Source organism: Coptis chinensis, chromosome 4 (genome assembly GCF_015680905.1).
Source record: "Coptis chinensis isolate HL-2020 chromosome 4, ASM1568090v1, whole genome shotgun sequence".
Taxonomy (NCBI): Eukaryota; Viridiplantae; Streptophyta; class Magnoliopsida; order Ranunculales; family Ranunculaceae; genus Coptis; species Coptis chinensis.
The window spans coordinates 48,861,083-48,888,572 of record NC_141459.1 but is presented as its reverse complement, the minus strand read 5'-3'; the positions used below and the strand labels follow the sequence as shown (position 1 = coordinate 48,888,572).

The 27,490-nt window shown below is 35.4% G+C and overlaps 1 long non-coding RNA gene across 2 annotated transcripts; it reads right to left on the bottom strand.

Annotated features, from left to right (window-relative positions):
• Positions 1-22,532: 22,532 nt before the first annotated feature.
• Positions 22,533-26,315, bottom strand: LOC147503808 (uncharacterized). 2 transcript variants are annotated; one of them, XR_015192838.1, is made up of 3 exons: positions 24,981-26,180; positions 23,246-24,871; positions 22,533-23,180 (listed from the first exon to the last, which is right to left on the bottom strand). It is a non-coding gene; the product is annotated as an uncharacterized LOC147503808 (long non-coding RNA). The 2 variants fall into 2 exon arrangements; XR_015192837.1 differs by having other exon boundaries at positions 22,533-24,871; positions 24,981-26,315.
• Positions 26,316-27,490: the final 1,175 nt, after the last annotated feature.

Sequence of the window (27,490 nt, the reverse complement as noted above, 5' to 3'; positions counted from 1 at the left end):
GTCCTTGATTGCTAAACTTTCTATGTTTGTTACTTAGGCCATTTAATCGTATTTTGATTAGGGTTGACATTATCTATGAATTTAGATTTCATTCGTTCGCATAACTTACGTCAAACACGCACTTTGAGGTATCTTCCATCTTCTTATATGTCACCCACAGTTAGAATAGAGTGCTTTTCAGATCATTGGATTGAAAATTCTCTCCTGATCGTTTCTATATCTCATTCGCAAAAATCGGACCGGTAACGAATTGGGAATTTTAGTTTGAAGTTGCGTGGAAAAATCAGAAAATTTCGGAAATCGAATTGGGCTTGGGCCCAAATTACGCACGTACGTCTCCTTCCTTCGAACAAACAGATCGCGAGTTTTATTCTTACTTCCACCATTACCAAATTTTAAACCCTAACCAAAAAAAAAAAAAATACAACCACGCCAAAAGTTTAAACCCACACCAAAACCTTCTCCAAACATCCCCACCACCAATTCCATCCTTTTGCACCAGCAAAACATACAAAAATTCACAAAAAAATTTGAACCACCACGACCACCACCGCGCCTCCTCCCAAATATTTAGTGAGTTTGCTTCAAAATCGACTCCTCTACCTTATTCAAACCCACAAATCGTTTCAAAACTTCAATGGCTCTCAGACGAAGAATTTTGGCGGAACAAGCTTTTGCTGCCACTCGCTTTACGCCGTTTTTTCGTGACGAGATGATTAGGAGGAATTGGAATAGGTTGTGGTACTCGACAGATGATTTCTACCACTCCAATTTGGTCGAACAATTCTATAAGAAGAGAGAGTTGGAGAATCAGAAAATTTTTGTGAAAGTGGCTGGGACTAGGAGAGAAGTATAGAGAGAGTTGTTGGCTGAGATTTTAGGCATTACGCCTGAACACCACCTCGAAGCCACTTTGCAGGAATCCTAATATACGGGAGTTCCTGCATTGATGAAAGACACTGTCATGGAGGGTCAATACAATTCGAATTCTGATTGTGTTCAACAGTCATCTCTGCGAACCAACCAACTAGCTGTAGCTCAGTGGATTGGTAGGAATGTCACAGGAAAAGAGAAGGTCAGTGGCATCAGTCTGAACTGTCTTCACATTCTTTGGATATTGCAAGAGAAGAGGTATAACTTCTGCATCCTCGAGTTTATTTTAACTATGATTAGAGGCGTTGGAAAGAGTGTCATGCCCTTTCCAGTATTGATCACTAAGATCATGCTGTCTTTTAGAGCTAATACAAAATATGTTCGTATTATGATAAAATTGCATTCAAATGCAATTATTTATACGGAGTGTATCCAAAAGACTTGGAAGTTGCCGGAGGATAGGGTGGTTGATTCGGATGAGGAAATGGAGGATATGACATGTTTGGATGAAGATGCCTTGGAGAGGTGTACTTCTGATTTAGAACGTATGTCAGTGTTGCATACTGGCTTGCGTTACGTTTATGGTATTTGTGAAGATGTACGGGATAGGCAGTTTATAATTCAAAATAAATAAAAGAACCTTCAGACGAGTTTTGAATTGCTCGACAAGGGTTAGGAGGATCTCTTGTGTAACATGGAGACTCTCGTTCAGTGTCAGGATGCACATTATATAGAGATAAAGGCAGAGATGGAAGCACATCTCCTATTTTGAGTAGAGATTCTACGACGCATGCCACCCCTGGGGGGGTTATGTTTTAGATGAGTCTGAGAGGCATGAGCATCGTCGCCAAAGGACGGATGGCTCGCGCCCTTCTTCATCTCAGGCCCTATCTTCAATCCAGGCCCAATCTCTATCTCAGGGTCCATCTTCATCACGTGGCTAGTTGTTTAGAAAAATTTGTTGTTTTGATGTTATTTAGTTGTTTTATTGTTTTTATTAGTTTGGATGTTAAGTGGTTGAATTCAGTAGCTAAATTTGAATTCGGTAGTTAATTTTAATTTTAATTTTGATTTTAATATAATGTGCTTCTTTTCAAATTATGCGTTGATTCTTGTGTTAATCCCACCTTCCCGAATTGTTTGGGGGTGGTATTATTTCTTTTAGCATGGTTTTTATATGATCCACAATTTATTATGTAATTTTGCGATGATTGTTAGGAATGTTGCTGATATTGGCATGGCTATGAGTAGATATTGTGGTAGGATGAAATCTCAATGAGTTAGGCAGTTACTATCCTAAATTTAACCTAAATGATATTAGGTTTGTTTTGGAATAAAGAATATGGGTTGTTTCCGGCAATTACCTTAAAGCTTTTTGGCAACTTGCCGATTCGTTTTGGAAACTTAAACCCTATATAAACTTCCTTCATTCTCCCCACAAACCCACATATCTCATCTTTCACTCCCAATTTTTCCTCTTTTTTTCTTCACTTCAGCACTTAAGCTGCACTGAGCGCGCCTGCGCCTCAGTTGAGCACCACCTGCGCTTGAACCACCTGTAACTTAAAATTCACCTGAGCACGACCCGCGCCCTACCCAGACCAAATCGGAGCGTACCCCGCGCCTAAAACACTGTAACTCAAAATTCACTGAAGGCGACTGCTACCTACCCAGAACCAAATCGAAATCCTCGGCCTCGACATCCGTAGGCACGAAAAATTCCGATTTTTTGTGGGTTGTTCTAGGATAGTTTCCAGCTGTTCTAGAGAGTAGTCTGGTGATGACATACCCTCGTATCATACAGAAACAGTCTTTTGAAGACTTGTTCCAAAGTGACACCTATGGTGCGTGGTTTCGCAAAGTAATCATACAAGCATGATGGCAATTTTTAATGGTAAGTTCTGATGAACTTTACTCTCCTGCACTTACCTCGTATTTTTATGACCATTGTAAATTCTTTTATAGGATGGATGGAGAACACTTGTTCTCCATCAACATTGATGATGAAACAATGGAAATAACCAAGTTCTTGTTGGCTTTTGTTGTTGAGCTTCCTATGCTTGCTGAGATTCAAGACCCATAGGGCTACATAGTTTATAATTTCTCTGCCTGCAACTATGCGCTTTTGCATGAGAATTAATGGGCCGGCATTTTCCGTATAGAGGACCAAGGGAAATATAATGTATCCCTTGGTAGCTTTTCCCTTAATACATGTTTTTTATCATGCTAAACATATTAGGGGAGTAGCGGTTTTCTTCTGCGAATGATGCCACTTGCGACGTTTTCCTTGCTCTAGCTAAGGGACGCCTGCTATATGACCTTCCCAAGACATTAATGTCCAGTTTAGCACGAGCAAAGAGTATAAGGCAAAAGTACCTTCTTATGCCTGTTTTAGTTTGTCGTATTATGCTATGTTTCTTCCCTTGTTTTTGTGCCCATTTCACGGATTGGGTTGGGTTGACATTGTGAGATCCACCAATTGTATTATTCGATCTTTCCGTGTAATGACTTGGCAAGGGTGGAGGGTACAACCTCATCAGGTTTCACCCTACACCCCATACGACCAAGTGGCGCTTGACAAGTTAGCTATAATAGATGATAAGTGGCGTGAAGCCTGGCAAATCATCATGGCATGGTAGGATGCGAAGGGACCTCATTTCTTTATAAATGAGGATAAAGATGACACTTAAGGAGGAGAGGAGGTAAGTTTTTATTTCAGTTAGTGTCTGCTTATGTCCCAAGCAATTTGATTCTTGTTAACCCCATAACGGGTGGAACTCATATAGAGTTTGCGTCTGTTTTTCTTTTTCTTTATTAGTATGTTTTAACCTTGTTTTGCAGATGTTCTAGAATTTCACGCGTTTCCATGGTATTTTTCTACCCTTTTTATTTCAATACTTTGAGGACAAAGCATGCTTCTTGTTTGGGGGTGGCATAGAAACACGTGTAATTAATGCATCTGTTAGGATATAGATATGTATAATATGCACTTATTTTCTAGTAAAAATTCAAAAATATAAATAAAAAGTTTATGCTATACACTTAAGAATATTGGTATTATTTTCTTTCTCTATGCTCTTAATAATCTAGAAGTTTCACGTAGCTTTTGCATTAGAATAGTTTTTAGAAACTTAGGTTAATATGTAGGTAATAATCTTTGCATCTATCTATAAATATATTACATGAGTATCTATGATTGTTTGGCAGTATATCACACGTCCACTTGCTTGATCACTATATCATATCCTAAGTGAGAATTTAGGCCCTCTTTGGATCAATATAGCCAGAAATTCAAATCTTATGAAATTATTTTCCGCTAGTCGCCCCTCTGAGTCTTTCTTTAGCCTTTCATAAACCGCAAATCCTTTAACCTTTTACAAAACAAATAAAAATGAAAAAAATCAGCCTACCCATTCTTTGAATGAGTCTGAGAATAGAGATGAAGAATATGAAAGAGAAAGACCTTTGAAATCAAGAATCTATTAGTTGCTTCAAATAAGAAAAAAAAGTTTCCATCCAAATAAAAAATAATAATAATAATAAACAAATAAAAGAAAATAAAGAGTTAGAACTCCAAAAATAGAATCAAATGAGTCAAAAGTCAAAGAAAAAGAAAAATATGGCTAAGGATGGAAACAAAGTGTAGAAGCAAAAGTAAATAACAAGGTTTTCTCTAGTTACATAATATGAAGACTCTATTATCTCAGACTTGTTCTTTTTGAATATCCATTTCCTTCATTCTTAAACCATCTCCTAATCCCCGAAACAACTAATAAAGACCTCTAGCTCAATTAGGAATAGGTTAGTGTGATAGTAAGTGACAGATGTGTTTGATCGACTCTGACTTCCTTGTGTATCATTGAGATTGTAAGGTAAAGTGTGCCCACTACACACTGGAGTAGCGAAACTTGAGTGGAAAAATCAGAGTGGTTTTTGTCTTGACATTTATGTAAGGACCTACTTTAGGACGTTATTCCAAGTTTTCATAAACGGACCTGCTAGTGCATTTCATAGTATTACTCATTATATATATGTTTATTCGTAGATAATTGATTATTATGCATATATTAGCTTAGGTTTCGACTTGATTATTTTGTATTCATTGCTAAGTGAGATGTATAGATAGTTGAGACATAAATAAGGAAACAATTATTTTATTTCTTAGTCGTTGTAGTACAGATAAATATTGTGAGTACCTTCACTGGAAAACACTCACGAGGCTATAACTCGTCCACTAGGGAATTCCTAGTGGTTTAAGGCATTGTTGCATATGGTCAATGCAATCGGACTTGGCGAAATAAAAGTAGTTAGAACTCCATTTTTGGTCACTTATTTTAATTTCTCATATTTGCTTGAGGACAAGCAAAATAATATTTGGGGGTGGTTTGATAAGAGCCCAAAACTATAGTTTTAATCCCCTAACAATAATACTTTTAGACCAATTATGCGAGTAATAAATAAGAGCTAATGTTGATTACGTGCTTTTATGTATTTCAGGCATTTGAGTCGATTATATGTAGAAATGTGTCACTTTTGTGAGATAAATGAGTAAAGGTTGGTTGCTAAGAAGTTCTGTGATGAAAGTCCAAGATTCAAGGAGAAAAAGCCTTTTTAAAGCCTGGTCAAAGTTGAAAAGTCAAAGTCAACGCGGGCAGAAACAGCGCACAAAAGTCAGCATAACTTTTGAATGCCATATCTTTGGACTCAGACCTTGGAATTGGACTTACGTTATGTCAAAACGACCGGCTCAGAAATAGCTTTCCAATGGTTCAAAACTTGACCCAATCAGAAGAGAATAAGTGGACAAAAAGACTATTGAAGCAAAATCTAGCTGAAAAGGCCTCTATGGACTAAAGAAATTGGGTTTTGGGCTCGATTTTCCGGCCCAAAACATGGTTCCTCAGCTCATGCACGAAAATGTGGATCTGGTCTCCTCCATTTCAAGACACAAGACTTAACTATTAAGGATTCTAGTTTTAGGTAATCATTAGCAAAAAATTTAGATCTAGTTTTAGACTCAATTAATTAGTTTTTCATATCTTGTTTTAGATCTAGTTATACCTTTCAATTAATTAGTGTTAGAACAAGTAGATTATTATTTGAGAATCAATTTTAGTTTTACAATAAAGTATTTTAATTCCAATTAGTTTAGTGATTAAATTCTTATTAGTTTTAGTATTTTTAAATTCATAAATTAGGATCATTTCTTACTGTTAATTTAGTTTCGAATTCTTGTTTAGATCAATATAGTAAAATTACAATCTTTATATCATGTCTTGTGTAATTTCGTATAGAAATGATAGTTTGATGACTTTAGGCTAAACCTCCATTAGAGGGGTTTGAGGATGCCTTGATGAAAACTTGATTTATTAGCTTAGAAATCATCGTGATAATCTATTCAATCCTAGAAAGTAATTAGTTCACCATGAGAATGGGTTTGATTGCTTCACATGCTAGTTATTATTTCGGAGAGATTGCCATCAATAATTAGGGATTAGAATACCATTTGTTATGCGAAAGCATTGACATTTGGATTACGACATTTCTTTGTTAGTTGATTAAGTCGAATCAAGGTGGAATCGAATTCCCCTAATTCATTCTCAATTGTAAAGTTAGTATTTGAATTCCATCATTTCGTTATTTGCATATTGTTTTCTACTTTCCCATCGTAGTATAATTTCCATCATACTCTCATTAACTTTGGATAGACCGATAGTCGTTGAAAACGTAAATTCTAAAGAACTAGGAGTGGAACGAATATTTTACTCCAACTCTATTGCGATAACATCAAGAGTAGAAAACTTGGATAAAACTTTTAGCAAAAAATAGCTTTAGTTTTACTTGCGTTTAAGTCTTGTCACTTATTCGTAGGTAAAACTATCGTTTTCCCGTTTATCAGTTTCCTTATTTATTCTCAGATATCTATACATCTTAGTAGCAATGAATACAGAATAATCAATTTAAAATCTAAGCTAATATGTGCATAATAATCAATCATCTATGAATAAACATATATATAATGAACTATGCTATGAAATGCAATAATAGGTCCGTTTATGAAACTTTAGAATAACATCCTTAAGTACGTCCTCACATATATGTCAAGACAAAACACTCTGATTTTTCCACTCAAGTTTCCCTCACTCCAGTGCGTATTGGACACACTTTACCTTAGAATCACAAAGACATACAAGGAAGCCAAAGTTGATCAAACATATCTGCCACTTACTATCACACTAACCTATTCCTAATTGAGCTAGATGTCTTTATTTGGTGTTACGGGGATTAGGTGATGGTTTAAGAATGAAGGAAATGGATATTCAAAAAGGACAAGTCTGAGATAATAGAGTCTTCAAAATATGTAACTAGAGACAACCTTGTTTTACCTTGCTTCTACACTTTGTTCCTATCCTTAGCCATTTTTTTCTTTTTCTTTTGGCTTTTGACTCCTTTGATTATGTTTTTGGAGTTCGAACTTTTTATTTTATTTATTTATGTTTTTTTCTTTTCTTTGGATGAAAACTTTCTTTTCTTTTCTTATTTGAAGCAACTAACAAATTCTTGGTGATCCACATGTATTTCCCTTTTCTTTTCTTCATTTCATCTATATTCTCAGACTCATTCAACGACTCATTCAAAAATGGGTAGGCTGATTTTTATTTTTTTATTTTGTTTTTGTAAAAGGGTAAAGGATTTGCATTTTATGAAAAGGCTAAAAAAAAGCTCAGACGGGCGACTAGCGGAAAATTATTTCATATATGTTTGAATTTCTGGCTAATATCGATCCAAAAATGGCCTAAATTCTCGGTTAGGATATGGTATAGTGATCAAGCAAGTAGACGTGTGATTTCTCTATTCGGAATTTACTTCTCCCTTGTGTCATTTCTCAAATATTTCACTCATACAAGGCTTTAGGCTATATTCTCACAGGATTTGTAGAATAAGTACTCTAGCCTAGATTTCAGAAACTTACTGCCAATACAAACATAGATGTTCATGCAATATATTTATGGAAAGATGCAATGATTATTACCTACATATTAACCTAAATTTCTAAAAACTATTCTAATTTAAGAGCTAACGTGAAACTTCTAGATTAATATCATCATGGAGAAAGAAACCATACCAATATTCCTAAGTGCATAGTATAAATACTTATTATATATTTATATTTTTTTACTAGAAAACAAGTGCATATTATACATATATATATCCTAATAGGTGCATTAAATTACGAGTGTTTCTATGCCACCCCCAAACAAAAACATGTTTTGTCCTCAAAGTATTGAAATAAGAAGGATAGGAAATACCATGGAAACGCGTGAAAAGTTAAGAACACCTGCAAAACAAATTTAGAACATCCTAATATAGATAAAATAAAAACAGACGCAGCTCTATATGAGTTTCACTCATTATGGGAATAACAAAAATTAAATTGCTTGGGACATAAGCAGACACTAACAAAAAGTAAAACTTACCTCATATCCCTCATTTAAGCATTGTCATCCTCTTCTATGAAGAAGTGAGGTTCCTTTGTATCCTACCACACCATGACAATTTGCAAGGCCTTACGCCATTTATCATCGACCTTTGCTAACATGTTAAGCACCACTTGGTCGGATGGGGTGTAAGGGGCAACTCAATTAGGTTGTAGCCTGCACCCCAGCTAAGTCATTGCACAAAATGAGCGTATAATGCAATTGGTGGGTCTCACAATGTCAACCCCAACCCAGTCCGTGAAATGGGCACAGAACTCAAGAAAGAAACATAGCATTATGCGGCAAACCAAGACAGGCATAAGAAGGTATTTATGCCTCATACGGTGGGCTCGTGCTAAACTAAACACTAAGGTCTGGGGAAAGTCATAGAGCATACGTCCCTCGGCTAGAGCAAGGAAAATGTCACAAGTGGCGTCATTCGCAGAAGAAAAACGTCATTCCTATAAGGTATTTAGCATTATAAAGAACATAACAGTGCCCACATTAAGGGACAAGCTACAAAGGGCTACGTTATATTGCCCTTGGTCCTCGACATGAAAAAATTCCTACCCCATAGGTCTCATGCAAAAACTCATAGTTGTAGACATACATATTATCAACCAAATACCCCCATGAGTTTTGGATTTCAACAGGTATAGAAAATCCAATAGCAAAGGCTAACAAAAACTTGGTTAAGTCCATTGTTTCATCACTAATGGTGACAGAGAACACTTGTTCTCCATCCATTCGATAAAGGAACTAACAATGATCAGCTGTAAGTGCAGGAGAATATAGTTCATCAAAACATGCCATTAGAGGCTGCCATCCTGCCTGTATAATCAAGTCATGGAACTAAGACCCATAGGTGTCACTCACGAACAAATCTTCAAAGGACTGCTCTGGTATGATTCTAGGTGATTTCATAGCAACCAAACACACTCTTGAACTCCTGGAAGCATCCTCGAAACACCCAAGAAAAAATCAAAAACTAGAGGGCTTATTAAGGTAAAGGGGCAAAGCGCTCAGAATTGCCTTTGGATGGGCGCGTGCGCGCTCTGAGTATAGACCAAAGAGGGCGCGGGCATGCTCTGAGTGTTAGCTGTGTTATGAAACTTAGAGGTGAAAGTTTAGAGGTGAAAGTGAGAAGTTTAGAGGTGAAAGTGAGAAGATTAAAGCTAACCATGTATTTATAGAGGACTAGTTTCTTAATCTAAGTTCCACAAGTTGCCCAAATTGTTAAGGCAGGGTGATGGAAAAAGAAAATTTCTAAATCCAAAATAGAAACAGGTAAGGTGCAGACTCCAAAATCAAACCAATAGCTTTAGGCTAGAAATAAAAACAGCAATCATCCAATTTCTAACTCTTGAGGTTGCGCAACCCAAGAGTAGCTCATTAAAGTTATACCACATTAGCAACATGCTCACATAACCCATATTCTCACAACCTTGCAATTTTAACTTCCAAAAACAGGTGGATATGGAAAAATACAATGCTAAACAAATAATACCACCCCCAAACAAGTCGGGAAGGTGGGATTCATGAAAAATAGAAAGCATTCTCGGACAAAAATTAAATTAACTCGAAATTCAAATAACAACCAAATACAGAATTCAATATTAACTACTTAACTAACAACTCGGAATAAAAATTATTCTACTAAAAATAAGGAAATGTCCTAACAACAATAATCTAATAAACAACTAGCCATGAGATGAGGAAGGGATAAACATAGGAAGTTAAGTGATTAAGAATGGAAAGACCAAACACCCCACCCCCAAACAAATTTTTGAAAACAGGGTTTAGAAAATTGGTTTTAAAATGTGGGTATTTTAAAGTCAGATTCCCGAGACTTTATTTAAAACATGTATTAACATGCAGTTTACCATATGTTAACAATCTAAAGAGTTGCGGGTCTGTCCATAAATAATTAACACGGACTGTAACCCCAAATAGAATTAGGCACCAAGATCTCCTATGACTTGGCATAGCGAAATGAGAGTGAATACTGATAGATCTAGAACCTAACCTAGTATGCAATTTCTCTTTTTTCTCCAACGAAAGGGTGGCCAAGTGAATGATCGTGAAAAAATGGATGGTTATGGAAGATATGTGGGATATGGATAAGTTTTAAAAGGAAAGAATGGAAAAAATGAGAATGTGGGTTTAGCACAAAACTCATTGGTGGCATGGGTTGGTATAATTACACATCTGAAAATGAAAATGTCAGGTGGCTCTTTCTTGGGTATTATGTCCTTACCAGGAGGGTTTAAATAGTCATGAAGCTCAGGGGAAGCAAAAGGGTCAAGTACAAACTCAAGGTTCCTTTGAAAAAGTGGAAGGTGGGGAATATTGGTGATAGAAGGTGAATGAGTGACATTAGGATATGAGGTGGGGAATGGATGTTGATAGGGGGGGACTCGCAAGGTGGCAAGGAAGAGTTGCAAAATAGTTGAAGGAAATCTTCCTCGATTTCATCTACGTTGAGGGAGTCATCGTTGAAATTGAAAGTTCTGAAGGAAAGGAATAAGTGCATCTGATTCTCAAGAAACATTGTGTTGAAATAATCTTGAGCTAAGCTCTCGATCATGCTAACTTCTTCATCTATAGTCGTATTGGATAACTTTTTCATCATTTTGAAAACATTAACCTCAACAGAAAGATGGCCAAAAGACATGGACATCGAACCATCGTGACAGTTAATGAGCGTGTTGGTAGTTGCCAAGAAAGGATGCCTTAAAATGATAGGAACAGAGTCGTTAGCGACTTCTGTGTCTAGGATAACGAAGTCTGCTAGGTAGTAAAAATCCGGAACTTTAACAAGCACATTTTCAACAACACCCTTAGGATACTTAATAGAACAGTCAGTTAATTGCAATATCATTTTAGTTGGTTGCATATCTTGTATACCTATTTGTTTATATAGATAATAAGGGAGTAAGTTAACACTCACCCCCAGGTCTAATAACGCAGTCGCCGTATGGGTATCCCCCAAGGTGCATTGGATAGTAGGACGACCAGGGTCCTTGTACTTAACAATTCCATTATGTTCAGATAGAGTTGGAAACTGTTCAATTAAAAAGGCATCTTTTGGTATATTTGTTTTCCTCCTAGTAGTGCACAACTCTTTTAGAAACTTAGCATGTTGTGGTAACTTTTTAATAGCATCAAGAAAAGGTAGGTTTATCGTTATATTTTTAAAAGCTTCCCTAATCTCACCAAAATTTGTATCAATGTATAACATGGCTAGTCTCTGGAGAAATGGTGGGCTCTCTCTATATTTAGCATATGGATCAATAGGAGTTTTAACCTTAGCTGCTTTCCTCTATGGTTAAGGTTTAACTGGTACCTGTACAGGAATAGGATCTTCAGTTACTACTTTGGTATCTAGTAAATTATCAGGTGTAATGACCACTGGTGGGGTAATAACTGGCATAGTTACAGCGTTATCAACCATTCTGCCCGAATGGAGAGTAGTGATGGCATTTAACTGACCTACATTTATATTTTCAGTACTAGTATTACCGGTTACTTCGAAGACTGTGTTTAGCATTTTAGGATTAGGTATAGCTTGACCTGGAAACACACCTTTCGGTTGGTTTTTCTCTTGGGTTAACTGTTGTATAGAATGATTAATGGATTGTAAAATCTGTTGGTTAGCCTGCATGTAGGCTTCGAAATGATCCGGTTGTGAAGGTGCAGTGGCCACAGGTGGTGTGACTAGAACTATCTCACGTTGATTATTAACGGGTGGGTTGCGATAGTTGTTATTAACCGGAACGATACCCCTATTAGCATTATAATTATTATTATAATTACCTTGTCCTTTTCATTATCTCTGTGGAGCTTGGTTGTAATTGTTCACTGGCCTAACATTTTGATTATTAAACCCCGGAGGTATAACTTGTTGATTATTTCGCCAACTGAAGTTGGAGAGATCTCCAAGGTAGGTTAGGTTCACTATTTATGGAGTAAACATTAACCAGCTGTGCGGGTGGTTGTTCATAGAGGAGAGGACAATAGGAGTCGGTATGCTTAAGGTTGTAACAAAAATTACATGGAAGAGTGTTTATGTTTATGACAGGAGTAGGCTTATGTTGAATAGAAATGGCTTCTACCATTTCAGTGAGAGATTCAATTAGAGTTTTAAGCTCGGGATGACATTTAACCTAAAAAAAACTGGCAGCCTTAACTGTGGAAGAAACATTATTGGAGTAGGGAATGTCATTACCCCAAGTTATTTTGATGCTTAGATTGATCTTCTAAAAACCTATAAGCCTCGAAGGCACCTTTACTAAGGAAACTACCCCCAGTCCTTATATCAAGAACCTCTTTACAGTGATGTAAAAGCTCTTTGAAAAAGGTACAAACAAGCGTGTCTTTCGCAAGGTTATGATATGGACACTCGATGAGAAGATAAGTGAAATGATTCCAGGCCTCTGAAAAGGATTCATGAGGATTCTGGCGGAAGAAATGAATCTTTTGAAGTATTTCATCTGTCTTCAGCGGTGGGTAAAATTGTTCCATAAACAATTGAACGAGGTTGGCCCATGAGTCCACAGAATTAGGCGATTGGGCAGTTAACCAAGATGCTGCCTTATCGGCTAGGGTGAAAGGAAACACCCTAAGTTTAATTTGTTCTGAACCTATGGTAGGATGATGAAATGTGATAAGAACTTGTTCAATCCTACGCATATGCTAATAAGGTTTCTCATGGTCTAACCCATGAAAAACCGGTAACAAATTAAATATATTCGGGAGAATTTGAAAATCCCCCACTGGGTCTGAAAGAACGATGCAAGACTTAGGGCTATTATTAAAGGCATTGTAAAAGTCAGAGAGAGGAGTCTCTATTGCTTCAGCCATTAATGCAGGTGTATTGTGTGATATTCTAGATAGGCGTGTGCATTGACGTTTACGATAAATAACAGAAGATGGTTTACTCTTACCGGACCTTAATCTTATGCAAGGCTAAGGCCAATATGAATACAAACCACTAATAGCAGTCAAACAAACCTGATATGCTAGAATGAAAAATCCTCTAACAGAAAAGACGATGAGTGAAAGAAAGATTACCTAAAGGCCTCCTTGCTTTGCTTATTAATAGCGTCTTGTATACGCAATCCCAATGTATTTAAGAGGTTGAAAACACTATATAGTAAAAATAATTTGAACAAAACGAGAGTCGGCGACTAATCTGTGAAATTGGGCTATTCTCTAGAGGGACGCGTGCATGCTCTAGTGTAGAGTAAGTAAGGGCGCGAGCGCGCTCTATGTACTGTTCGAAAAAAAAAATCTAGTAACACGGGTGCGGGCGCGCTCTAAAGAAAGAGTAAAAAGGTCGCGGGTGCGCTCTATGTGCAAAGTCGTGAAAATATTTTCTAAAAAAAAAACCAACACAGTTAGAACCAACAGTTGGGTGGGTGGGTGAAATGGGATATTTGTAGAATTATAAACATTATGGGAAACTAGTATAACAAAACGAAGATGGCAGCAGCGCCATTTGATAAATATAAAAACTAATGTTTTACTTACTCTTAACTAATTATGCTAAGAATAATTAAACTAAAAGTGATTTATTCTAGATCAAAGTTTTCTACTCTCGATTATCTTGCGATATGGTGGAGTAAAGAATTCGTTCCACTCCTAGTTCGTAGATGTAATAATTTCTCTAGATTAACAATCCTACAATATCTGCGAGAGCAATAATTGAATTAAACTAATATGTAGAAATAACTAATAGAAGTGTTCTAAACTATACTATGGCATATTGTTTGTAAAGTGTGAATAAGAATAGAGATATTAGGGAGATTTGATTCCACCTTGATTTATTCTTAATATGGTAATATAGAATTGTTGTAATCCTAATTTTTATGCATTCACATGAAGGTTGGGTATTTTTAATCCCTAATTATTCATGGTAATCTTTAACAACTAATAATTAGCATGTGATGCAATTGAAACCCATTCTCATGGTAAATTAACTACCTTCTAGAGTGGAATAGATTACTACAACTATTTCTACACTAGCACATCAAGTCTTCATCAAAACTTCATCAAACCACTTTAATGGAGGTTTAGCTAAGATTCATTAGACTATCATTAAAATAAGAATAAGAAGAGGACATCTTAATAATAATAACTTGGATTTATTAATCTAATAGAAGAGAGTCTAAGAATGAAAAACTAAATAGTGAATAATTAACTAACTTAAAACTTATGGAAGGGTTATATGAGTTAAAACCTAAGTACTTGAGAGTTATGCCTTAGTCCTTTTTATATAGGAGAGGGCTTGGTTTACAATTTCGTGCATGGGCTTTGGAGCCATGTTTTGGTCCTTTAAATCAAGCCCAAAACCTAATTACTTAAGTCCAAAAAGGGTTTCTCTATTGGAAATTACTGCAATAGCCGTTTCATCTACTTTTACTCATCTGATTGGATCAAAGACAAGACTATTAGAAAGCTCTTTCCAAGCCAATCGTTTTGATATATAATAGGCCTAATTCCGAGGTCTGAGTCCAAAGATACGGCCTGCGGAAGTTCTATTGACTTTTATGTTCTATTTCTGTCCGCGTTGACTTTGACTTTTCAGCTTTGACCAGGCTTTAAAAAGGCTTTTTTTTTCTTGAATCTTAGCATTTAGTCATAGAACTTTTTAGCAACCAACCTTTGCTCCTTTATCTCGCAAAAGTGACACATTTCTATACATAATCGACTCCAATACCTGAAATACATAAAATCACATAATTAGCATTAACTCTTATTTATTACTCGCATAATTGGTCTAAAAGTATTATTGTTAGTGGATTAAAACTACAATTTTAGACTCTTATCAATTACCCCTCTCTATATCTTCCAATATTTAAATCTACAATTTTTGCAATCTTATCTATTGTTTTCAAATCATATATTAATCTCTCATTAATGAAATAGTTGTTTAGTCTAGATTCGTGTTAAATACATACAAGCAAGAGTGGTTCGAACACGGCTACTCTCCTCTTCAACACATGTTTGGATAGTATAATTATAACTTGATTAAGATGATTTTAGCATGTTAGAACTACTGTTTTCACATCTAATTAGAATGATCAGTTTGTATATGCTCTTTGATAGGTTGCATAAGTTTTCATTCATTCTTCTACATGATTTATTCCAATTATACCACTTCATTCTATTTGGGGGTGCATTTAGTATCATGTTTTTATGGCTAGACCCCCAAATTTTTTGACTATTAGTTTATAGTTGACCACACATCATCCATCTTGTGCCACCCCAGTTTCTTGCGTGTTTGGGAGTGTGCACCGTCTTGGGGAATCTGACTTAAAATGACCCACATTATGTCTAGAGAATCTGACTTTAAAAGACCCATATAATTTTTTATAACATACCACATTTTTGGAGTGTAGGCCATAAAATTTCTCAAACTTACAAAGAGTTTCCAAATTTAGTTTGGGGGTGCCATATTTTGGTATTTCATTTCAAAACTTTTTACCACCCTTTGCCTTTCATATTTACTCCAGTCGAGTCTATTAAATTATGATATTGAATTCTAGGTTAGTTAGTTACGTAATTTAATTGTGCTATTAAATTATTTCATGAACTCCCTTCTCCCAAATTGTTTGGGGGTGGTATATTTAATTTTAGCACATTGTACCTTCACATAATAAAATTGCATGTATAAATATGGCAATATAGAACTCAGGGGCCTTGTTGATTTAATTGAGATGCATAATGTAATTAGGTACCTTAATTTCGTGAAATGTCACTATTTCACATAATTTTGAAAGCTAATCCTAAAGGAGCCATGATATGTGTATGTTTGATTTGTAAACGTATGATATTATTTTATTTATGTTAGAGTCCGCTTATGTCTCAAGCGTTATTTATTATTTCATGTTATCCCCATAATGGGAGGAACTCATATAGGAATTCCGTATGTTTTTGTTTCTTTATATTAGTATAGATTAACCTTCTTTTTCAGGTGCTCCCATTTACAAGCACGTTTCTATGGTACTCTCTATCCTTTATTTTCATTCCATACTTTGGGGACAAAGTATGATTCTGTTTGGGAGTGGTATAGAAACATGTTGTAAATGTTTAAGCACATATTAGGTTGTTTATTACACACTTTTCTTTATAAAATTAGAAAAATCATAAAAATAGTTTATACTATACACTTAGTGATAATGGTATTGTTCCCTTCTCCATGATGATATTAGTCTAGAAATCTCATGTAGTATTTGAATTAAGATTTAATTTTTGAAACTTAGATTAATATGTAGGTAATAGTCATTGCTTCTTTTTGATCATGAACAACTTGCATGAGCAACTATAATTGTACTTGGCAGTATTTTTCTGAGACCTAGGTTAGAGTACTTAATGCATATCCTGTGAGCATCAAGCCTAAAACCCCATAAAAATGAAATATCTGAGTAATGATACAAGGGAGAAATAAATTCCGAGTAGAGAAATCACACATCCACTTGCTTGATCACCATACCATATCCTAAGTGAGAATTTAAAACCTCTTTGGATCGATATAGCCAGAAATTCTGACCTAAGTATATTTTTCGCTAGTCGCCACACTAAGCTTTTTCATTAGCTTTTTCACAAACCACAAATCCTTTACCCAAATAAACAAAAAAAAAATTAAAAATTAAAAATAAATAAATAAAATATCAGCCTACCTATCTGGATAAGTCTGAGAAATAGGATGAGTGAAGAAAAGATAAGAGAAAAACATGTGTAAACAAAAATTAGTTAGTTACTTCAATAGAAAAAGAAAAGAAAAAAAAGTTTCCATCCGAAGAAAAGAAAAATAAAATAAAAAAAATTAGAACTCCAAAAAATAGAATCAAAAGAGTTAAAAGCCAAAAGCCAAAGGGCTAAGGATGGAAACAAAGTGTAGAAGCAAAGTAAGAACAAGGTTTTCTCTAGTTGTATATTTTGAAGACCCTATTATATCAGATTTGTCTTTTTGAATATCCATTTTCTTTCTTCTTTAACCTACACCTACGCCCCGTATAACCTAATAAAGACATCTAGCTCAATTAGGAATAGGTTGGTGTGATAGTTGAAGTTTTAGTTAGTGGTGTGTAACTCCAAAGAGTATTGTAAGAAGTGAGGTTCATCCTAAATTATTTAGAGTTTGAGTGTGGGAGTTGTGAAGAAGAAAGATAGACTCTTGGTATAGATTAAATTGGTTTTAAGCTAATGAAAACATTAAAGCTTTAGTTATTGGTATTGAAATTACATAAAAACATTGAAAGAAAGATTGATTGAAGATTGAAATAAGAACAACAAGATAAGATTGAGGATTGAAATAAGAAAAAAATAAAATAACAAGTTTTAATTAAAAGGAAATGAAAAACAATAAAGTAAAAGACTTGAATTGGAAAGCTAAACAAGAAATTAAACAAACCAAATGGTTTGGACCCTAAAATAATAGATGCTTTCTCTCTCCCTTACTTTTGGATTATATACCCCTCTACTTTTGCCTTTTACAGATTTGCCCTTTTCCATTATAAATGAGACACCTCATACTTTACTTTTGCTTTTGCTTTTTGATTTCTTCTTGACTAAGGTAGGTTTTGGGAGAACGTCATATTTTGAGATAAGGGCCTCCATCTCTGGTCTTCTGAGTTGAAGGCTTTGACTTTGATCATTCACTTTGACATTTTCAGCACTTTTCCATATCAGCTTCCGGTCTTCATAATAAGCGTGATTAAAGCTCCTTTTGGTACTAAAATGCAGCTATTCTGATAAGTGGACTGAAATACTCCATAACCTAAAAAAGACAATAAAAGCTATGAGTTGTTTTTTCGTTAAGCGTAAGAAAGGTTATAATGCAGCAATATAAGGGTAATAAAATGCACATTTGGGAGCTGATAAATAGTAAGTGGTAGATATGTTTGATCGACCTCAGCTTCCTTGGATTGTTATTGAGATTGTGTTGAAATGTGTGCCTACTACATATTAGAGTTAACAAACTTGAGTGGAAAAATCAGAGTATTATGTGTCTTGACATATTCTTTGTGAGAACCTACTTAGGCACGCTACCCAAAAGTTTCAGAAAAAGACCTGTATTGCATTTTATAGCATAGTCCATTGTATAGTTGTTTATCTGAAAATGATTTGATTATTATGCATGTATTAATTTTGGAGTTAGATTGATGATCCTTATTTAATTGCTAGTGAGATGTCTAGATTCTGAGATAAAATTAGGAAACAATTACTTTTATTTCTTAGTCGTTGTAGTATAAATGAAGTTTGTGAGTATCTTCTCTGGAAAACTCTCACGAGGCTATAACTCGTCCACTAGGGAATTCCTAGTGGTTTAAGGCCTTATTATATATGGTCAATGCAATCGCACTCTGCGAAATGAGATTAGTTAGGACCACATTTTTGGCTATTTATTTGTTTTTATTTCTCATTTTTGATTGAGGACAAGCAAAATGATGTTTGGGGGTGGTCTAATAAAAACCTAAAAGTGTAGTTTAAACCCTTTAATAGTATTATATTTAGGCTAATTATGTTTATAATAAATAAGAGTTAGTACTGTTTACGTGTTTCTATATATTTCAGGTCTTGAAGCTATTTATGTGCTTAAAGATGTCATTTTGTATGGAAAACGAGTCAAGATGATTGCTAGAAGAGTTCTATGTTTAAAGCCCAAGAATCAAGAAGAAAAAGCATTTTCAAGCCCAGTCAAAGCTGGAAAGTCAAAGTCAATTCGGGTAGAAAAAGAATCGAAAAGTCAACATAACTTCAAATGGGCGTATCTTTGGACTCGGGCCTTGGAATTGGGTTTACTTTATCTTAAAACGACCGGCTTGAAATAAGCTTTCTAATGGATCTAGTTATGCCCCAATCAGAGCTATATAAGTAGACAAAAATGGCACTAAAGTAATTTCTAGCAGTTGTGGCCTCTTTAGACTTAACATAATGGACTTTTGGCTCACATTAGAGGCTCAAAGTCCCCCTTTTTAGCTCATGAACGAAAATGTAATCCTAACCCTCTCCTATATAAATAGGATTAAGGCTAAACCTAACTTGTCTACTCCCTCATTAGTTTAGTGATAATTAGGTTCTCTTCTCTCCCCCCTTTCTTTAAGTGTAAAGTAGGTTAGTATAATTTAGGGTTAAATTTTGTAGTGTAGCCTCCATTAATTCCCCATCAATAAAAGCTTAGTATATATTCAATTCTTATTTACATTATGTCTTTATTCTATTGTTTAGTTAATTTCAATCCAATGATATTAGACTAATCCCCCTCTTAAAGGGAGTGATTATGAAGCCTAATGAAGAATAGATTGCTTAATAGAATTATTTAATTGTGTATGTTTTTCAATGAGTTTAGTTTATTGCATGACTTCCAAAATAAGCATATAATAAATTAAACTAAGGATTGTTATAATTAAGTCGAAAGATTTGGTTGTAATAATCCTACATGCTAGTAATAATGACTATAGAGATGTAGATTATTGATATGGATGATAAAGTTTGAGGCTTTAGGTTGGATCGTTGCGTGAAAACCTAAAGACGATCTCTTTTCAATGAATAAGTCGATTCTTACATGAAACAAAATCATTAGGTGGATTTATTACCTTCTCTATATGTTTCTCTCATCTTTAATTCACTGTTTTAGCATCTTAGTTTATTGTTTTCATATTTCATATTACTCTCTCATTAGTGAACATTTGTTTAGTCTAGATTCATGTGAAGTACGTGCATTAGTTTATTGTTTTCATATTTCATATTACTCTCTCATTAGTGAACATTTGTTTAGTCTAGATTCATGTGAAGTACGTGCAAGCAAGAGTGGATCGAACACGACTACTCCTTTTATTCTATGATATTGAGAGTATTATTATATTATTGATTAGCATGTTTTAGTACTGTTTAAACACTATTTTTACATCTATTAAGACTTAGTTATCACCTATATTAATGGCATACTGAGTTGATAACCCATTATCCTTATAAGGAATATTGGATGTATATTGTCAGATTATCCAAGTATTATAGCAGAGACATTAATTATGGACTTATATTTCGTAGATTAATTTCCTTCATTGTTGGAAGGATAATATGTTATAAACTGGATCCGGTAATGTTGATATGTTTACCCGTGGTGGAAATTGAGTGTCTTCGATATCATCCAAGCTAATCGCCTTAGAAAAGGAATGTGATAATGTTGAGTGGGTTAGCAACCTCTTGGCAAATCTTCCCATTAGCTCTAAACAGCCTCCTGATGTGTATACGCTTTGAAACTGTCTAATTACAATAGCTAAGACATAAAGAAATTATGTGCAATTAGAAAAGAAAACATATAAGTTTGAGATATAACTTAATCAAGTAGTTGCTAGAGATTATGTTATCTCTGACTTAGTTTGGCCATATGTCTGACTGCACCACTTATTTGGAGGCAAGTGGTTATATGTTGAGGGGATGTGATTTATGCCCATATATAGGGTGACACTGACGGCAACCCTACCTATGTGATTGGAGATCCCATAAAGTAGGTTAAAAGAGAAAAACAAGTCACTTCGTCATCCTGTAGTACTATCGTCTTATTTATTTATGAGACGTCCCACCCTATGGCGAGATGGTCCAATAGTATATATTGTATAAGTAGAATTGTTGTGAATAAGGATGAGTTCTTTAACTCATATCTTAATGGATTCCATAGCCCATATTTTAATGAGGTGGTGTATTTAAACTGCAATGCATGTACACCTGATGGAAATCCACCCATGTGAATGTAGAATTGGGTCGGTTCTTATAGATATTTGGGCAAATATTCTAGAGCATTTATGTAGCACAGGTAGCACAAGGCCAAAAAGCGCAACACCGCATAACAAGCAATACAATGAAAGAGCAGTGTGGGTGCATGTCCTCTATCTCGCTACAAGGGAATGTTGGTTCAAAGATTTTATTCTACCATTTTCACGTGAGATATGATTTGTTGCCCTGCGACTGGTCCAAGCCCGTAAGGCACCAGTATTTTATGCACTGCAATTTCGATTATCTTTGACACTTCATTAACCATTTTGTCATATCCTATTCCAAAATAGTGGGGGACTATAAGTATTTTGAAATAGTCAGGGATTGTTGGAATTCTCCTTTTGATATTTCAAATTACTTATGTGAGCTTGGTTGAGAAGATGAACAAGTGTGTTCTTTCTCTCGTATTTTGTGTGATAGTCCCACATTGGTTGGTAAACTATTGGAAATCAATTTTGTAGTCTATATATATTATTGTTTTAGTTCCACATTGGTTAGTTAACTCTTTGTGAGTGACTTGAATCTCTATATAAAGGCTTGTAATCACCAATTCAAGCCTTAGTTAGCCACTAGAGAGAGTTGTGTTGTTGTTCTAGTAGAATAGATTATTGAAGCCTTTACACCTTCTCAGGGGCGAAATCCTTTCTTAAAAACAGTGTATTCACATGCCTTAATAGTCCATTCCATAGTACAAAATATCAGGATACGATAAAATATCGACCACTGATTTATGGATATGTATCGTGGATATATCCCCTTCTGTGTGGATATATTACATTGGGGCATCTGCAAATATCGTATATATATCAAGATATATCGACAAATATCGTAAAATATCCCTCAACTGTGTGTGGGTATTGCTAACTGTAAATATCGTGGATATATCATGATATATCGACAAATATCGCTAAAATATCCACAAATTATCTAGATTTTCTTTGAATGTGGTCATACTTTTAATATTTTCTTTGTACATATTTAAGATGATTATATGTCGTTATAAAGTCATATTCAAAATTTCAAATATTTAAAAAGTCACACAAATTACTACACTGGTTGTAACGCCTCAGGATTAAAGAAATATTACAAGGCGTTAATAGGACTACATATTACAAATATTTAATCCAAGTTATGTTGTAAATACAGGGAATACAGAAAATAATAATAAATAAATACATAAATGAAAGAAAAATAAAACATACATCCTTTCGTTGTCACTACACACCTTGGAACAAAGTGGAAAAGCATTCCAGTAGTGAATTTAAGAAAAGGCAAGAAAGACAACAAAAGGTTACGCCCATTAGAGAAAACCTAAGATGCTATCATCAACTAAAATAATTCCAGCAAGTTTGTGTTTTTGACAAAATCCAATGAAAATCTAAGAAAGAATGGTGAAGATTATTGAACTCAGTAGTCATACAACAATTTCATTCTTCTCCAAAGAAGGCCAAAGAGAAAATATGTTTTATTCAGTAGTCATACATGCAACTTTTTGAAGTATACAAAATTATAAATACAAAGCCAATCCATTTTTTTCACACAAAGTGTGAAGTTTATTAAACTGTTTCCTTGTGCAATAAGCCAATAACTAACCACTAGCAACTGGTACCTTCTCATAAGTTGTGGATTGTTTAAATTTCGACGGAAGAATGCAACAACCACCAAACCTCTGCTGCAAATAGATAAGAGTCGCAAACAGCAGACCACCACAGGGGATAATAACAACCCACTCAGTCAAGAAAAAATCCCCACCATTAGCATAGATATATGATGCATCAAGATGAGGTGCATATCTGTGAGACCTATAAAGATCGTATGCATGAGGCAACAAGTGGACGGAAGTTATTCCAACATAGAATGTAGGACGAAGAGCTTTGTCTTTTATGTTCAAAAATACATTAAGCAGTATTTGAGGCAGCAGAAAACCGTCACGAAGCAACCCCGCATATTATCTTAGATCCACCCAAATTGAATGCCCATGGTAAACAGAAATACTTCCATATTTCCAAGGAGCCTCGTTATGATTGATCCACCAGTGCAACCCGGCTACAAAAGCACCAATTAGATACAATGGTAGCAAAACAAATAGAGCTTTCTTTTCAGCGAGCAACAAACCTTTTTGGTCTCCATCGCCCAATTTTGAGGACCATGTCAGCTGAAGAAAACGAAACTGCAACAGAAACACAACCATTGTGACTACTCTCACCAACACCTCATTCACCTCGAGCCATCCACCACTACCCATCACGATATTTTGCCGGTTATGGTTTGTCTTGAACAAGGCCTCAAAGTTCAAAACCAAAGGGATCATCTGCCCTAGAGTAAGAATGGCAAGCATCACAAGAGAGATCGATGGAAACAGGATTCTTCTTCACATAAAAGACCTGTAACCCGACAAAGATGCAGATAAGTGTATTAGAGATCAGAACCATACTGATCTCCAGATCCACCCTCCAGACAGATTCCACAACTTGAATTGTGGACAAGGAAACTGCAAACAACTGTAGTTTCTCAAAGTAAAATGGGTCCAACCGCCTTCTTGTGCTTTCTATAGTTCCCTTGACATACGATGAGCTCTTTGAATTTAACGGCCGGAACTGTATGTTGATTTGAATCTCATAATCCATCGAATGAAGATTTGATGTTTACACAAGCTTCCAGTTTCAGGATTATAGATGCCTTCTGCAGAAATATCAGTACGTGTACTTATCAAGGAGGTTTTTTTTAGAAAGGTGCACCACCGACATTGTAATCAGGTGCCAAGCTTAAGCTATAGCTGACATTCAGAAGGCCCTTCGGGTGTTTGTGAATCACTTGAACAGATGACTCGGGTGTCACTGCATCAAATTCGATGATAGGAACACCCTGCTCGTAAAACTGGTCACCCACGGACAGCGGTACTGAATAACCCCAAGACTGTGCGCTTTTACTGTTTCTTACTCTCATATCAAACTTCATGTCATATGAATACCCAGAAGGGTATATCACTCCCTTTTTGCTGTCTTCTTTTGCACAAGACTTCACTACCCCGCCAGTCTTGGTGTACTCATACTTCAGACCTGAGACAGATAAATTCTATTCACAGGACTCTGGAACACAATTTTATCAAAATAACCTGATTCATTAGAGGTTTTGTTACTCCATATTTGCTCCACAACACTACTCCTGTTTGTAATAGTCATGATAGCAGGGAACCACACACTCAACCTGATCAAACAATCCCCAACGGAAGCGTTGGCCAAAGAGTCCCTATAATTTAAGAATCGACAAGCAACAATATGAAGTGGATTATAATCTCCATTCCAATGTCCTTCACCAACTAACATTGTGCTAGGAGCCAAGGCATCCCTATACACAGCATGGCTAGTGTTGGAAAATCGAATCAACAACCTCAACCTTTGCTCATCGGAACACTGAAGTTCACTAAAGGACATGAATTCAGGTAAATCCCCAATGCTACTAGCAACAAGACTACAATTCTTAGTAGCATCACAATTACTTCCATACTCCAATTCAAACACACGAGACCACCAGTACAGTTCCGAACATATACTTATCCGAGGTCCCAAACTAAGCATCGAATCTTTCGCAACACCACCCCCTCCAGAAAACCCACTCTCACTATCATCCACAACAAGTGAATACTCATAATTTCTAGGCGAAAACGTCAACACGTCAACACGGATATCGGTTCAAAATAATTCACATTATCACATACTCTTCCCCATCAATAAAACCTGTTTAAAAAACCAAAAAAGTACACTAAAACACACAATGCACAATGCAAACAAGTCCAAAATGAGAAAATAAGCAGACCCTTTTTCTTAAAAACGGAAAAGATTGTACCTTGTTCATGTTTGAATCCAAACTGATGAGTTTGCTGAGAAACTCCATTACAATAGGTGCAAACAAGTGAAAATATGAGTAGAAGAAGAAGACTTGGAAGTAAGAGAAGAGATATTGTTTTTGAACATAGCATAATTCCTTTCCATTAGAGTTTGTTCGTCGGTTTGCAATAACTCTCCACTTTCTTCCCTCGCCACCAGCACCACCAATTAATCCCAATTATATCCGAAAATATCGTGATTAAAACAAAAACTTGTTATATCGTCGAAATATCGTGATATATCTTCAAATATCGTCGATACTTACACTGGTATCTATCCTAATTAATATCGCGATATTTATATACCCATCTCTAAAATCTCGATATTTATCACGATATATCGCGATATTTTGTACTTTGGTCCATTCTTCGTCTGTCCTTTTGTTCGGTTCGATTGTCTAACCACTATTACAACAAAAATTGCAGCAAAAATGGATTCCCTCATATATGACAAGTGGAGAAAGGCATGAGGAGAGCACGTGGGTTCATTTTCGTTCTTCAACCTTGTAAACCAGTGACCTTCTCCCCCACCCCCAAAATAAAAAAAACCTTGTTGAACTTCAAATTAAATTCAAGCTCCTTGTTTGAAATATTGGAAAGGGTTCTAGTAAGTAATGTAAAATAGATCTAATTACGTCTTATCTTCGTTAAATTTAAATTTGAAGATTGAATTTTTGAATCTCACTTTCAAGTTATGAGTTCGAGCTGTCAATTCGAGTAGGAAAATGGAGAAACTGAATCTCATTTATGATAGGCTTTTTCTATCTGTTTTAATTTTAACCGCTACTTCGTCATGAAATTTGAAGTTTCCCGAGAAGATGGTTGACGAATTACTTATTTGTGTCTGGAGAGATATGTGGTTTGTCTTTTCTGGAAAGAATGAGGAATATTGGCAAGACTTTTGTGAGAAATCGATGATTTTTTGAGTAAAGAAAAAACATGGGGGAAAACCAGGAAATAAAATAGCAGAAAGAAGATGAAGATGAGTTTTGTATTCAATTCTTCGACACGTACTGGTTTCTCACATACAAACAGAAAAATGAGGTGTAAATTATTTGTTTTGGGTGATTAATTATTTGAAATCATTTTACACATGTGAAAATCAATGCCACATAAGCTGCTTTCAGACGGTAAATTGACGGATTACCCTAATTGACGAGAAAAACAAGTTTGTTACCCCAAATGCACTTTTTGGGTTAGTCCATTACCCTTTTTAGCTGTTTTTTCATGTTGTTTTACCAAAAAGAAACGAGTTGGCAGCGTTTCTGTATATAATGAATGTGATGGATATAAAATTCGGCAATTAGAAATTATTTGAGTCACATAATTAGCTTTATTAGGCACAAAATTTTAATAAATGGATAAACAATGCCCCACAAAGTCACAAACCAACTTCTTCATGTTGATGAGAAAAGGAGATGTGAATAATGTGACGAAGAAAAAAAAAAAACTGTATATGTAGGAAAATAAAATTTCATAGAGAGGTACTTGCATGTTAGACTAGTTTAGTCATTAGTGTTGCCAATTCTAGGTGACTTCTTAACGTGACTTTAAGAGCATTCCCAATGCAAGCAGCAATTTTTCACCTCCACGTAGGACTATTTTTTATTTATTTTTTTGGTTGGTTGGTTAGCGAGGTTGTTAACGAGGTCTCCTACCCCTCTTATTAATAATAATAATAAATAAATAAATAAAAAAAAAAAAAAAAAAAAAAAAAAAAAAAACAGCTTGTTCATTGCATTCTCACATACTCTCTCCCTAGTGTATCTTCATATGCAATTTTTTTAATATCCTCTGCAAAGGAGCTAGATATAATTTCTATATATCTTACATTAGGGCACTTTGCAGCTAGTGCATCTGCTAACTTCTTTACTTCTCTTCTTTAAAAATAAACTTTAAAGAGAAAAAAAACAGACTGTCTTCATGTCTTGTATGCTACCAATCAGTCTCTTTGCTCGCCATTGGTACTTGTTCTTTCTGATGAAGCCACTACATTCTGTGAGTCCGTTTGGCCTTCTATTCTTCTTATGTTGTGTTTCAATGCTAGCCTTATTCCCTGCTCAAGTCCTTTCAGCTCCACCAGAGCAACTGTGTTATACTGTGAGACTCCATGCGCTGCCTTTACTTCTATCACATTATCGCAAATCACTGCTGCCCATTGTCCTCGCTCTCCTTGAACACTTCCATCTGTATTCAGTGAATAGTTGCCTTGCTCTGCCTTTTCCCATTTGCACTTGATTTGCTTATGGGCCTCTAACTGTGGGATTTTATTCCACAGCTGCTGGAACCTCACTCTCTCTTTCTACTCTTCCATTCTGACTGTGATTGCATTCAGTTTCGTTTTCACATCCTTCAGTATCAACTCTTTTACTTGCTCTGCATCTTGTATCTAAAAACTTATATGATCGAAACTCCTTGAATTCCTCTCTTTCCATGTCCAGTAAATGAACCCTATATACATTAACCTCAG